The following is a 13,382-nucleotide window of genomic DNA, read 5'->3' on the forward strand; positions in this document are numbered from 1 at the left end:
TGGGGGGGGATTTATTGAATGATAGATGGCCTGTGCTTTTTGAGCAAATCATTGAATGTAGTTAATTTCAGCAATGTAGCTTTAAAACACCATTACTTTTGTTAACTGCAGCTAAACTCTCTCACTGTTCCCAGAAATTCATTCTCCCACTCAAAGTCATTGGAACAGCTCCATGAGTTATTTCTTTAAAATATGAAGTCAGATTTGGTTGTCTGTTTCTTGGCAAAAGCTTATATCATCGCATGTGAAGCTGTGAAGTGTCAATACTAAAAAAAAAGATAATTGCTCAATAAAAGAGACTTAATGTTGATTATGTATAGACCTTTTCAATGGAATTCCATTGCTAGGCAACAGCCTGGCCCCTTGTTAACTTCCTGTCAGTTGATGCCATTCACATACACTGCAACAGGAAATCAACTTGGGTCCATTTAGAATCTTTATGTTTACATCTGTGAAAAGGTCTATACTAATAGTCATAAAATATATTTTACAGACCTAATATAAAGGTATCTTGGGCAGTTTTCTTTTAACCACAGCAAAAAACTACATGAGCCACTGACTGAGATTGTTATTCTAAGTGTCTGACAACATTATGGAAAGGTTCCCTACAGAGATAGTCTAAATAAAATGTATATACATCAAAGGATCTAACATATATCAAAATATAATGCACTCACTGATAATACGTCTATTTTAACACCTACTGTATACTATGGTTTAATGAGGTGGTAAAATAAAAAAGATTTGTTCTAGAGAATCTGTCTTCAAAAACCCCATAGAATCATAAACACAACATCCTTCAAAAGGTGAATGCGCTGTGTTTAGGTGGGTTTGCCTTCCGCTTTCTCTGAATGGGAGACCATGTCAAAGAAAAACACCTGACCGGATGTGCTTTCTCCACATCAGTACCATACTGGGATCGCAAACTATCTGGCAGCTGACAGCTGAACCACATACTGCACCTCAGACAGCCAGAATACCGCTGCATATTTCATGCATCAGAGGTGTATTTGGCCAGGATAAAAGCAGCAATCTGGCCTAATACTGAAGATTAAAATAAATGCAATATATGTATTAGTAAGTAGTGGCACGCAGTTAAAACTAACAGAAACTACTCTGTACTCGTGAATACTGGTCCAATTCAAGCATTGAAGTGATTCAAAATGGCATTACTCATGTTATAAATACATACACTCACGGAGCTGCGAGATACATTCTGCTGTGGCGCAGAATTTAGTTACAAGGCCTCATCAGGAATATAAACACTCTGGTTTGAAGCCAAACCCAGAGTGCGGGATACTCTGTCAGCCCCACCCAGCAACATCAACATTTACAGCAGCTGGACCACCAGAGGGCACTGTGAGATAATTGTATCACAGCATGACAACTTTGTATTGATGTCATCTCACAGCCCACTTCCTAAAAAGTGGAGAAATATAATATAATTTGTAGGTTACATAAAACACAGAATGAAATTAAATCCATGGGTTGGATATTATTTTTGTCAAGATTCATTCATTTACTGTGTTGAACAAGGGAATTCTAATAATAAAAGTGAACTTTTGAGTTATTTGTCTGCAATTGTAGAACATTGCTATGGTTTTTACTTAGTTATGAGCAATAACGTTTTCAAACTATGATGCAGTGCAATAGTTAATGTCATCAAACTACAGACGTAGCAAAAGAGGAAAGGTGCACACAAAAAGCTTTTTCTTTTTTTTTCTTTTTTTTCCTGTATGATTTTTTATTTTTTTTTTATATATTTATATTAGGACAATGCACATTAATCAACATTTCTGTAAATGCGCCAGTGTTAACCAATCGGCAAATTTTCATTTATGCAATTTGGTGCTGACAACAATGCTGTATTTTGTGTCCAGTAATAGAGTGCACTTAGTCAGGGCAGTAGTCATGTCCTCTGTATCTTTTGTGAGAATTTGGGGGGTTGTAGCAACACTTTTTGGATATTTTATGATGATTCTGATTCTAAGTATTTCTTTAGACTTAGTATACTTAAATTTGACAACCTTTAGGCCAACAAGTACATGCATCAAGTATTTTGTCACCAGATTGTGGAGAAACAGCATTTAGATTTTCATTTTGGGAAATAAAATTGATAGGCAATGTAACTGAAAAGTTAACTGTAAAAGTTAAGACTCTTCAAGTTTAGCATCTAGTCAGAATCTTCCTGGGGGTGTCGATGCTACGTGGATACTTGGACTCAAGACTACAGTAAATCTAAAATCCTGGCTATGACCCCTGCACTGAGTTATTTTTTTTTTTATTTCCACCTCCGACCATACCTCCAGGTAAGGCACCCCTTTCTCAAAGGTCTGTGAGTAGTCTCGCAGGGCCCGCTCCTCTTCCAGGAACTTGGCGTCCCGTCCATCTCCAGCCGGCTGGAAGAGGCCATAGTTGTAGGTGTCCCACAACGACTCGCTGAGGGAGCAGATGATTTGCTGCTTAGCGCTCCACACCGTGCAGTCCGGGTCAAACTGGAGACACCTCTGACAGACACACAGAGAGCACATGGCAGCAGGAAGCTAATGTTTCTCTCATCTACACACCTGCTCTGGGTTGGAAATCATAATGGTTAATAATGTCAGTTTTTAGAGGAAAAAATGCCACGTATCAAAATGAAAGGGTCGGTTCACCCCAAAAAGTCAAAATATGACAACGTTTTTTTCTAACCATGCTAATAGCTACACACGAACAAGAATCAGCTGGCTAACCAAGTAGCTAATCGGCTAATGGCTAACTAGTTTACATGTTCATACATCAGGAATATTAAACTAATCACATATGATAATATAACAGAGGCCATTCTGCATAATGAGTTAAAGGATGACATCTACTTTTGATACTTTTTGTATATTTTGCGGATAATACTTCTGTAGGGGAGAGCGGGGTATGTTGTCACACTTTACACACAGTCTAACATTTACTGAGCACCATACATCACAATGGTATAAATGTCATACCAAATGAAAGAAGTCTTGGCAACATATGTTGTATTCATAACATTTTCATATCTTATCTCATTACGGAGTTGTAGACTGTTGAATAGAGAATGTGCACTTGGGACAATTTGCCCCATCGGCGGGTAAATTGTCACACTAGATTATCTAAAAATAAAAACACAACTAATTTGTGACTATTGATTTCCAGAACTGGAAATATAAACAATCATGCCTAGAGAATCTGGAAAAACAATACACATTTCAATCAAAACACATTAAGTGGCAAGATCACTTTACTTTGAACTTTAAACTCTAATGTTCTCTGGCTTGCACATAGATTCATGATAACTGCATGGAATGCTGCAGATAACTTGCTTAACTTAACATGTTTAACCTGAACTAAACAGATGCCCTGTATCAGACTCATCTTCAGAGTCACAATTCTGGCACACATAAATTGCCTGGCCTAAGGTGCAAGCATCATGGGCCCATTTGTTTCATTTTACACATTTTACGCAGGTCTCTTTTGGACGACTGTTTGAAAATGGCTCCACACAGACGAGGCAGAAGCACTCTGCATCATCTGATAATTTTTCTTCTTTTAGCTGCTTTAGTCCTCGTAGGTCCAGATTTTCCCTTACTTTTGAAACAGCTTTTTGCAAGATTGAGCCTTATTCTTTTCTATTTCTAGTTGTGTCTTCACTGGCGTGTCAGTAAGAATTGCTTATTTGCGTCGTTTTCGTCCTTTGCTGGCTGGTCACATGTGACAACTTGCCCCAAACTGACGTGTGTGCTAATGTTGGCTTAATCTCAAGGTTAGCTCAACATAGCACTTCAGCTAAAGTATCAAAAGATACGTTATTGTCTCCTCTATTTTGTGAAAAATAATTATTTTTAACATTCATACCTAACAAAGTTGCATAAAATTGAAAGTGCAAATTTTTTACTTTTTAAGCAGAAAAATAAGAAAATTGTGCTAACCTGCGACCTTGACCACATGTGAACAGGAAGTTAACTATAGAAGAAGAAGTCACACAAAGTGGCTATTTGATTTTTGAGATAGAGCTTCTAGTGGTGGAGTTATGAGCAGAGTTGTATAGTAACGAAGTAGAACTACTTCACTACTGTACTTAAGTACTAAAAGGCTGTATCTGTACTCTACTGGAGTATTATTTTTTTCTCCTACTTCCACTTTTACTTGAGTACATATTTTCGATGAGTTTAATACTTTTACTCGGATACATTTTTTATGTGCTGCATAGTTACTGTTGTGAATTCCTCACGCTATGGAGACTGCGTAGGTTACAGTGTGTGTAGGTATACGGCTACGTAATAATAATTATGTAAGTTACGTAAGATATCCCCTTGATCGCGTCATGTTTCTTTTCATTATGGCGATCGCCTTTTCAGAAGTCAGAGACGATGTAAGTTTGTACTCTTTCTAGCTACTCTTTCAGCTATTCCTGAGTTGTTTCAGTCTGCAGTGTGTACTGAATGTTAACCGTTTGACCCTGTGATGTGAAGATGCTAGTTTATCTGTATTTTGCTAGCTTGCTAACTTTCTACTACATCACACATTTTATTTCAGTATTTGTTAATAAGTGATTAATAACCCACTGTTATATCAGATAATAGTAGTTATAACAGCTGTGACATTAATGTACCTTTTGGGGTTTATTTCAGAAACTTCCTTCATATCCAGCAATGTACAGCTTGTGACTGCCTTAATACCAAGTAAAAAGTTGAACTCCAACAATATGATATTCAAAATTTGACTGCTTTCTTTAATAACTACATAACACAATACTTGTACTTTTACTTTTAGTACTTGAGTAGTACATTTTAAAATAAACTACTTGCAATACTTAAGTACAAAAAATGTTGAATACTTTAGTACTTCCATTTAAGTAGGGTGCTTAAAGAGCACTTCAACTTCTACTCAAGTCACTTTTTTGATAGAACACTTGTACTTTTACTCAAGTATGGGGCTCACACCTCTGGTTATGAGCAGTGTGAAAACTTACCCTGCTCTCCCCTACTTTATCTTCAGTAAAGCTTTAAAAGCAGGACTTTTGCTTGTAATAGAGTATTTTTTATATTGTGGTATTTTTACTTTTACTTAAGTCAAGAGTTTGAATACTACTAAGCAGGGCCGTCATGTGTCTTGCTCAAGCCCAGGAGTTTGTGTTTGGCCCCCCCAGCAGATTATTTAGACCCAGGGCCCGGGACAGTAGACCCAGTGTTCCCCCCCGGTTGGCGACTCTGCTTCTAAGTGCCAGGCTTCACAATAGAAGCTATAATCTTTCTTAGTCTAACACTATTTCTCTGAGCTTAGTCTACTTGTGTTTTTTTTCTCAAAAATTAAACAGCTCTTACCCTGAGAGAGTCAATATCATTAAAACTCATTTAATGGTTGTGTGGTTGTGTGTGTGTGTGTGTGTGTGTGTGTGTGTGTGTGTGTGTGTGTGTGTGTGTGTGTGTGTGTGTGTGTGTGCAAACCTGAGTGCAGTGGTGGAATGTTACTAAGTAGATTTACTCAAGTACTGTACTTAAGTACAAAGTTGAGGTACATTTACTTACTTGAGTCTTTTCTTTTCATGCCACTTTCTACTTCTACTCCACTACATTTCAGAGAGAAATGTTGGACCTTTTACTCCACTACATTAATCTGACAGCTTTAGTTACTAATTACTTTACAAATTAAGATTTTTGCACACAAAACACAAAATAAAAATACAATGCTTTATTATCAATTAAACTACCCAACAATATATAGGCCTACAAGTCCAGCTAATCAAACATAGAACTGTTTTGATCGTTTCCAGTTTCTAAAATGTGAGGATCTTTCTGCATTGAGTACTTTTACTTTTAATACTTTAAGTACATTTTCCTGATGATACTTACAAACTTTTACTTAAGTACTTTTACTGTGTAGTATTAGTACTTTTACTTAATTCAAGGATCTGAATACTTCTTCCACCACTGCCTGAGTGTGCACACAAGTATATTAATACACACAATTTAGCTATATGTAGCATTTTATTACTATGGATTAATAATGTAGCATTAACATCAGTTGGTGAATGATGAACGCATGAGAATGTGGCGTGTGCAGAATATGAATGCATTACTTTTAAATAATTAATCATCTGCCACATTCGTGGAAATAAGATGACTTATGCTGTCCTTACGGTCTGTGCTATCAGGATATTCGGGTCTATTTATGTTCATATCACTTTTTCTTTATACCCCTAATGAAGAAGTAAATATTCTATACCGGAATAAATATTTCCCTTTCGTGTTTTTCTTCTTTGATCTATGCATGCATAATGTCAAATTTGCGCCACAATCCAGAAGAGAAAGAACAAACAAAACCTTGAAGAGAAAAGCTCCCTCGCCTCTTACTATATGTCTGTGTGTGATACACCAGAGGCTCACTGGCCTCAATGAAAAAAATACCTTGGCTGTATCATGTGTATGTGGTATGCCTAACTAGATTTCACGCTGATTTGTGCACTGCCCATTTCCTCATATGATTACATTTTCTTGCATTTACACAGGAAGACCATCTTTTCTGTCCTTTTCTTATTAAAGTCTGGAGCCCGAGGACAGAGCTGACCGGGGTAGGGCTTTAACAACAGGCCTGGGAGGTCTGAATGAGATGTATGCATCAATGCTATTGTTCCATTTCAGAGAACTGTAAGTAAAATTGCACAGCTCAGCACACTTTCATGTCCCTTTTGCCCCCCCCCCCTCCCCTCGAGCCCACACCCCCCGCTAGGTTGCACTATTTAATAGTGTTGCCAACTCCATTGGCATGGCAACCAGTTCATTAGTGAAGGCAGGCACCCGTTGCCGTAGCAATGTCTTGGTGGTCCCTGGGAGGTAGACCACATGATGAGGATGTGCGTGCATGCGTATGTGCGTGCGTGTGTTAGAAAGAGACATTGAGTGGCTAATCATTGGGAGAGAAGTCTAATGTAATGTACACTGTATATTACAGTGACACTTTTACCCATCGTTCCGTTTTATACAATCAAGGATTTTCTGGCAGTAGTTGTCCCCACTCAGGAGAGTTATTTGGACCTTCACTGTGCAGTATTATGGTTTTTGTAAATGCATACATCTTCCTTGTTTCTTATTCATTCCCCATCTCTCTCTTCAGAGCATTTATTTCCCCCCCTCACTCTCTTTACAAGCTCCTAATACTCTCTCCCTCTCTTCATCTCGCCTAATTCAACTCAATATTATTTCAGCTGCAAGGTCTGTTTGTCAGTGGTTTACAGAGCTGAATATGATGCCTGTGGCTGATGGAGACCTAGGAGCAACACATATGACTCCCACATATCCCTTCTTTCCCAGAGTCTCTCACTTTCCCAGCTCTCCCCAAACTCATTAAAAACCTATTAGATAATTAGCAATTACTGTTATATTGAGGGCAGATTAGCTGACATGTAGAACAGTCAGCATGTTCAGGGAGTTGAAAATGGAGAAGGGAAGATTGTCCATTTATCATTCTCACCTGGATATGGCGTGTGTGGGCGGGCCAATTCTCACCTGTCACTGCAGTACAGCGGAAAGCTGCCGTAAGTGTGAATTGATACGACTTCAGTTTTGGAAAGTAATTATGACCATACCTGACCCAAGGTAGATGCTTACATGGTGTTGACTGAATGTCTGCCCTGGCAGGTTGCTCAACACAAGACAAGCTCTGTGTTTTTTCCTATTTCCTTTTGGGATTAATCCCCTGTATGACTGGAATGAAAATGCTTTGAAATGAGAGATGTGTTTGTACATTTGTGCAAACTATTTGGCTGATGTAAAATAAAATGTACTGTATGTAGCAAGCACCCATGGGTTCTTCTCAGCAACTAATTTGAAACAGATGAAGAGGAAAACACTGCAGTAAAATTATTGAAAAAAAGTTTGGTTTTGTCTGTACTTGCACAAAGATGAGAATCGTAAAGCTTACAAATGCATCATTGCCTTAACATTGTAAAGTAGCCTGAGCTATCCTTAATTTGTAGAGAAATTCAGTTTGTCGAATTGAAGTAATCTCTCTCTCTCTCTCTCTCTCTCTGAGGCAGTTATACCACAGAGAATTGGCTTGAACTACTTCCTCATTTGGAAAGACCTCCAGTCAGTGCCCTGTTTGCAAGGGAGACTTTTTTTTTCTTTTAAATGTTAGATTTTGATTGGAGCTCGACAACATTTTTACTTATTTTTCTCACAAATTTTAGATATGAGGAACTGACCTGTGCTACATTAATTTTGTCTGCCTTGACTTTACTGAATCTTTGGATTCCAGGTTTTGTAGATTTATATCAGCGTCAGATTAAGGGTCAAGAAGAACCGTGTGTAGTTTGTTTTATGAAATGTTTGCATAAACTGTAGTGTTTTTTATGAGAACATGCACTTACTGTTTGTTTGATATCAGGAATTCCAATGCGGAACACCATCATGGTCAGGAAAGTGTCGTCCATGGGAGTCACTGTGGTCATGCTGCGCTCCATGAGAGCTCGTCTCTTCTGCAGCGCATTCAGGCCTGCGTTATGAGGCTGCTGATTGCCTCCAATGAGATGCTGCTGTTGCTTATTGGCTGGTTGATGATGTAGCAGGGCTTGATTGGACATGTATGCAATACCCCGGTTGACCAGGTTGCCCGGCCTCAGTGGTCGGTCTGCTCTCTGTCTACCGACCACAATGGCTGCTGGTTTCACCACCTCGCCACCTTTCCCTTCCCAGGATTGTCGTCCTCCCGTCATTTCCTTCTCCTCTAGACCCTCTAACCCTCCATTCTCCGTGTTACGTCCATCTTCCCCTTCTCTGTTTTCTCTTCCCTGCTCCTCTTCCTCCTCCTCATCCTCCCCATCTTTGTCATCCTGACCGGGATAAAAGTGCTCGTTATTTCCCAGCATCCTTTGCTGTGCAGGGGGTCACTGCCGAGAGGGCTGAGTGACATAGCTGTCATGGAGACAAAACATGGCTATCCCATGAGACTGGCTTCATCCTTAGAAACATGCTGTGGGAAACAGGCAGAGAAGGGAGTAAACTTTGGTCATTTAACTCTGAGCATTACATTAATACTGTAGAGTGAACTTAGCAAAAAAATTAGAAAGTATGTAAAAAGACACGTGCAATAATAGAAAACTAGCCACCGGCAATGCTAATAAATCCACATGTGTGAATGAGCACACAGCTGGTCCACATTTTCCATTTAGCCACTGGGAATCCAACGGGGAATAGCAGGCTGATGAAAGACAGGCTATATATAAACTCTATGAATTTGCATCACAGGTTCATGGCAGAAGAGAATGACTTGGATATGAAATTTAGCTTCACATGAGGTCAAGATCATTGCTACGTAATGGAGCCGACCTATGTCTGAGGCACAGCCCAGGGCTAACAGCTAAATGTGAGCTCCATAAAGAAAAAATTCCACCCTCAGATACATGTACACTGTTAGACATCATCAGTCATTGTGATGCTGCTCTAAATGAGGTGTTGTGACTGACCTCTTGGTGTACTCACTGCCTTGAGCATGTTGACATGGTTCAGCAAGGTAATAGTTTTCCCACAATACTTTGTGACAACCTCCAGAAACATGGCTGAACTTGTTGCACAAAGTTCGATGCAGCTCTAACAGCTTTAATAACAACAATATGGCTGGCGGTATACTTTCAACCAAATAAAAGTTGGTTTATTTGACAAGGCGAGTTCATGGATTTGCAAAAAAGAAAAACATAGGGCTGGTGCATTGATTGTTGCAGTGTAGAAAGTCTATGACATGTCAATATGTCACTTATTCTACAGACCTTTTTTTGATACCCTCTAGCACACCCTCAGCTGGAGTAGGTGCAAACTGTTTGGTTACATACAGTATATGTAAATCATTTTGGGCTCTGTGTTTTTAGTTAAACTCTATTAGTTCTAATACATAGGGGTTATTGACTTTTAGGAGTTCTATCTGCCACATCTCTGCATGCTCTGTTCTTCCACTACTTGTAAGTTTTATCCAGCCTGGACACCATTAAGGAGGATGTTATTTGGATAATTTAAAATTGGTCCCCGTTCCAGATTTAAAGGGGTTTTACGCAGCAAAAGTATCCAGAAGTGTGCAGTTGTTGATATAATTCGAGAATATGCCAAATTTAATTTAATTTGAAGTGCAGGCCCCTTAATAAAAACTGGAGGATCATAACTATCGATGATTCAGATAGCTGAAGCATTTTCCTCAACTGACATTACATTAAAAAAAATATCCTGATTGACATGATGTCAGGTCATCTGCATTTGGCCAGTTATCTGCAGGGAGAAGAAAGTACTATCAAACAATAAAATTGACCCACAAATACAACAGTTATTTTAAAACAGTGTCTTTGGGTGGATTTTTTGCTTTAAGGTGGTTTCATTTTTTTCAGTGTGTTTCAGATTTGGCATACTGGTGCCTCCATATGTTCTGCCCTGTTTTTTTTGTGGTGAAGTCTGGCTACAGGGGCTTTGCCATCATGCAGATCTGGACCATTGCCAACAGCCGCCTTAATGATGGTGAATGACGCAGGGAATCTCCCAGTTTGGTGCTCTGAATATCATATGAGTTGGGAGTCTGAAATAGATGGGTATCAGGACAGATGGAACTCAATAAAATATCAGATGAAATTAGGACACAGATCTAATCTCATTCAATCAAGGATCACCAACATGCAGATACTTTAAGAGTCAATCGGTTTTTAGTAAAATATGTAGAAAACATGGTGCCAATGAAGGTTAAAGGAGCAGTAAGTGATCTATGACTTTTGACTTATAAACCTCTATCGGTGACCAAGGGCATCGACAGGTGTCTGGCACAGCTTACAGTGGCCTGTAATTGACATGAATAATAACGTTGAGATGAAGAAGCTAGCCAATAGCCAGAGATCCAACAGAAACATTTGATGAAGAGGTCATAGCATACCCATATTCAAAATACTGTAACAAGAGGACTGCTTTGTTTGTTTTTTTAGCTTGAAAACAAAAAAAGGTGCTGGTTTTTCAACTTTGGCTCCACCTCTGATTGTTGAACAGTTTAAAATGTGTCTGCATGCCTTTGTAGTCCTTTGTGAGGACCAAGAAAACTCCAAGGGTATGCAGGTTGGCTGGTTGGTTGAGGTTAGAGTTTTTTCTAGTATTAAGTAATGTTAGGCATTAGAGTTAGGCTCAGGATTTTGTTTATGGGTTCAGGCAACCTTTTTGGCTTGTGACTCCTTGCAATCTGTTCACAGTTCACAAAAAAAGAAGTCTGAGAACATAAGCTTAACTTTGGGTTGCAGAAATATGTTTTTTTCTGCTTTCCTGTACCGTTATTCATCTTGCGACTCCCCAACTTATCTTGTGACCCCTTGTCGGGGTCCCTCAGGTTGAGAACCACTGGGTTGAATTAGGGTCAGGGTTTAGGGAAATGGAATCAATACATTTTTAGAACTTGTAAAAATATAAAGTGATAAAGAGAGACTGTAAAAATATAAAGTGATAAAGAGAGACTGACCAAGAAATTGGTCAGTATGTACAAAACCTGGCCAATGGCCAATCCCTGCAGCTACCTATCATGGTTTGTTTCATGCAATGGGACAATCCAAACGGCAGTTACTGCATCTTCCAAGACAACCATATTTTGAAAGCAATAATTACAAAGTCAGCAGTGTTTGGATGATTGACCGGATGTATGCAAAACAATCCAAGCCTGGTCTGTTAATGTCTCAATGACCTAAAGGAAGTCTGCTAGTCGAGCATTTCTGGGCGAAAGAGCGATACCACAGAGGGATCAGGGCTGGCTGTGGTCGATTCCCCAAGATGCTCTGTCAGTGATAGGGTGGGCCACTTCAACACAAACACAGCGTCTGTCAGAGCAAGTGAACCAGTGAGGAAAGAAAGAGAAAACTGGAGGAAAAAAGTATCTGACCACTTACGATACATTAGGGGAACGTGATGTGATAAATGCATAAATAAAGGTTTTGGAGAAAGTGTGTGGCTGGCAAACAAACTTTTCTAGCGCTGGCAGTACATTTAAGGGTCTCAGCGCTTATTAATAATCACAATAAAGCTCAGCTGTTACCAATGGCCTGTATTCATAGGGAATATCACACTACAGGACCAACCACTGGCCACTGTTGTATGGATGATTAAAATGTTCACATGTATCACATTTAGGCCGAAAACCTCTCTTATCAAAAGCTGACAAAGAGCAGTGTGTTAACACTCACAAAGTTTGGGAGATTAACACTATCATTCAAGTACACCAGGAGGGAATAGAGGAGGTTGATTCATGAACAAAGTCTCATCAAATATTGAACAACATTGAGTCTGCACTAGGCAAGATAAGGAATTCGAAGGACAGGCTGAGCGTAGACAGGAGCCTAATAATTGGGATGTAAAAGTGAAAGGGGAATACACAAGAGAGGAAGACAGTGAGAGTTGTAGTTAGCATAAAGCAGAGTAATCAGATTGAGGGAAAAAAAGCAGGGTGAGGACAGCCGTGACTGGAAAAGGAATGAGAGTAAGTGGAGAACTGAGCCAAAATCAACAGTAACGTGAGGATATAAACAGGATGACAGGAGGGATAGAGTCATGTTTAGAGTGCTGTTTGATTTTACATTCTAACTATGGCAACTCCAATCACACCTCCTGAAACATTCTCCTCAGCCTGTACAACTCATTATGTACGTCGCAACTCGTGTCGCTTTTGCCTTCCCCGTCACATCACTCAACTCCTACGCTCTGCCACTTTTGCCAGCTGTTTGGCTCTCCTGTCCCTGTGCTGGCCATCAGCTATACAACTACTCTTGACTTTTCTTTCTCTTGGGAGAACAGTGGTGGTAGAGATGTATGAATTTCACTCTCCTGACAAGAACAGTCTTTCTCCATCTTCTGCCAGAGGCAGAAAACTCATTTTTCACTGTCTTACACTGAATCTCTTCTTTTATTTCAGCCACTCACTGGTTGCTTGTAATGTCAGCAAGACTTAAGGCTTATTCCACTTTTTTACATAACTACATTATGTAATTTTGTCATACAATTGTTTTTCCTGTGCTTATGAGCTCCTGTCTCAACACTTGGGTCAGTCATGTAATATAAGAGTAGAAAACAGGGACGTCTGAAGATTTCAGAAGTTGGCGAGTCGGCCTACCCATGGGAGACCGATAGAGCAGCTTGACTTCTGATGAGTAGAAGCCATGTAGAGGCTCAGAGAGAGGCTTTCGATAGATCTGGGCCGACATGGATCCACAGACAGTAAGGAAATGGAGGGAGAGCAAGATGAAGAATCAGGAACTGATTAATCATGATAACGAGGACAGAAATGGATACCCTCCTTGAGCACCTGGACAGCTAAGATGGATGGATGGAGAGATTTGCAGAGAGGTTGCTGATATCTCTCGTCTCTATTCG

The sequence above is a fragment of the Perca flavescens genome, chromosome 21 (genome assembly GCF_004354835.1).
Source record: "Perca flavescens isolate YP-PL-M2 chromosome 21, PFLA_1.0, whole genome shotgun sequence".
In the NCBI taxonomy this organism is placed as follows: Eukaryota; Metazoa; Chordata; class Actinopteri; order Perciformes; family Percidae; genus Perca; species Perca flavescens.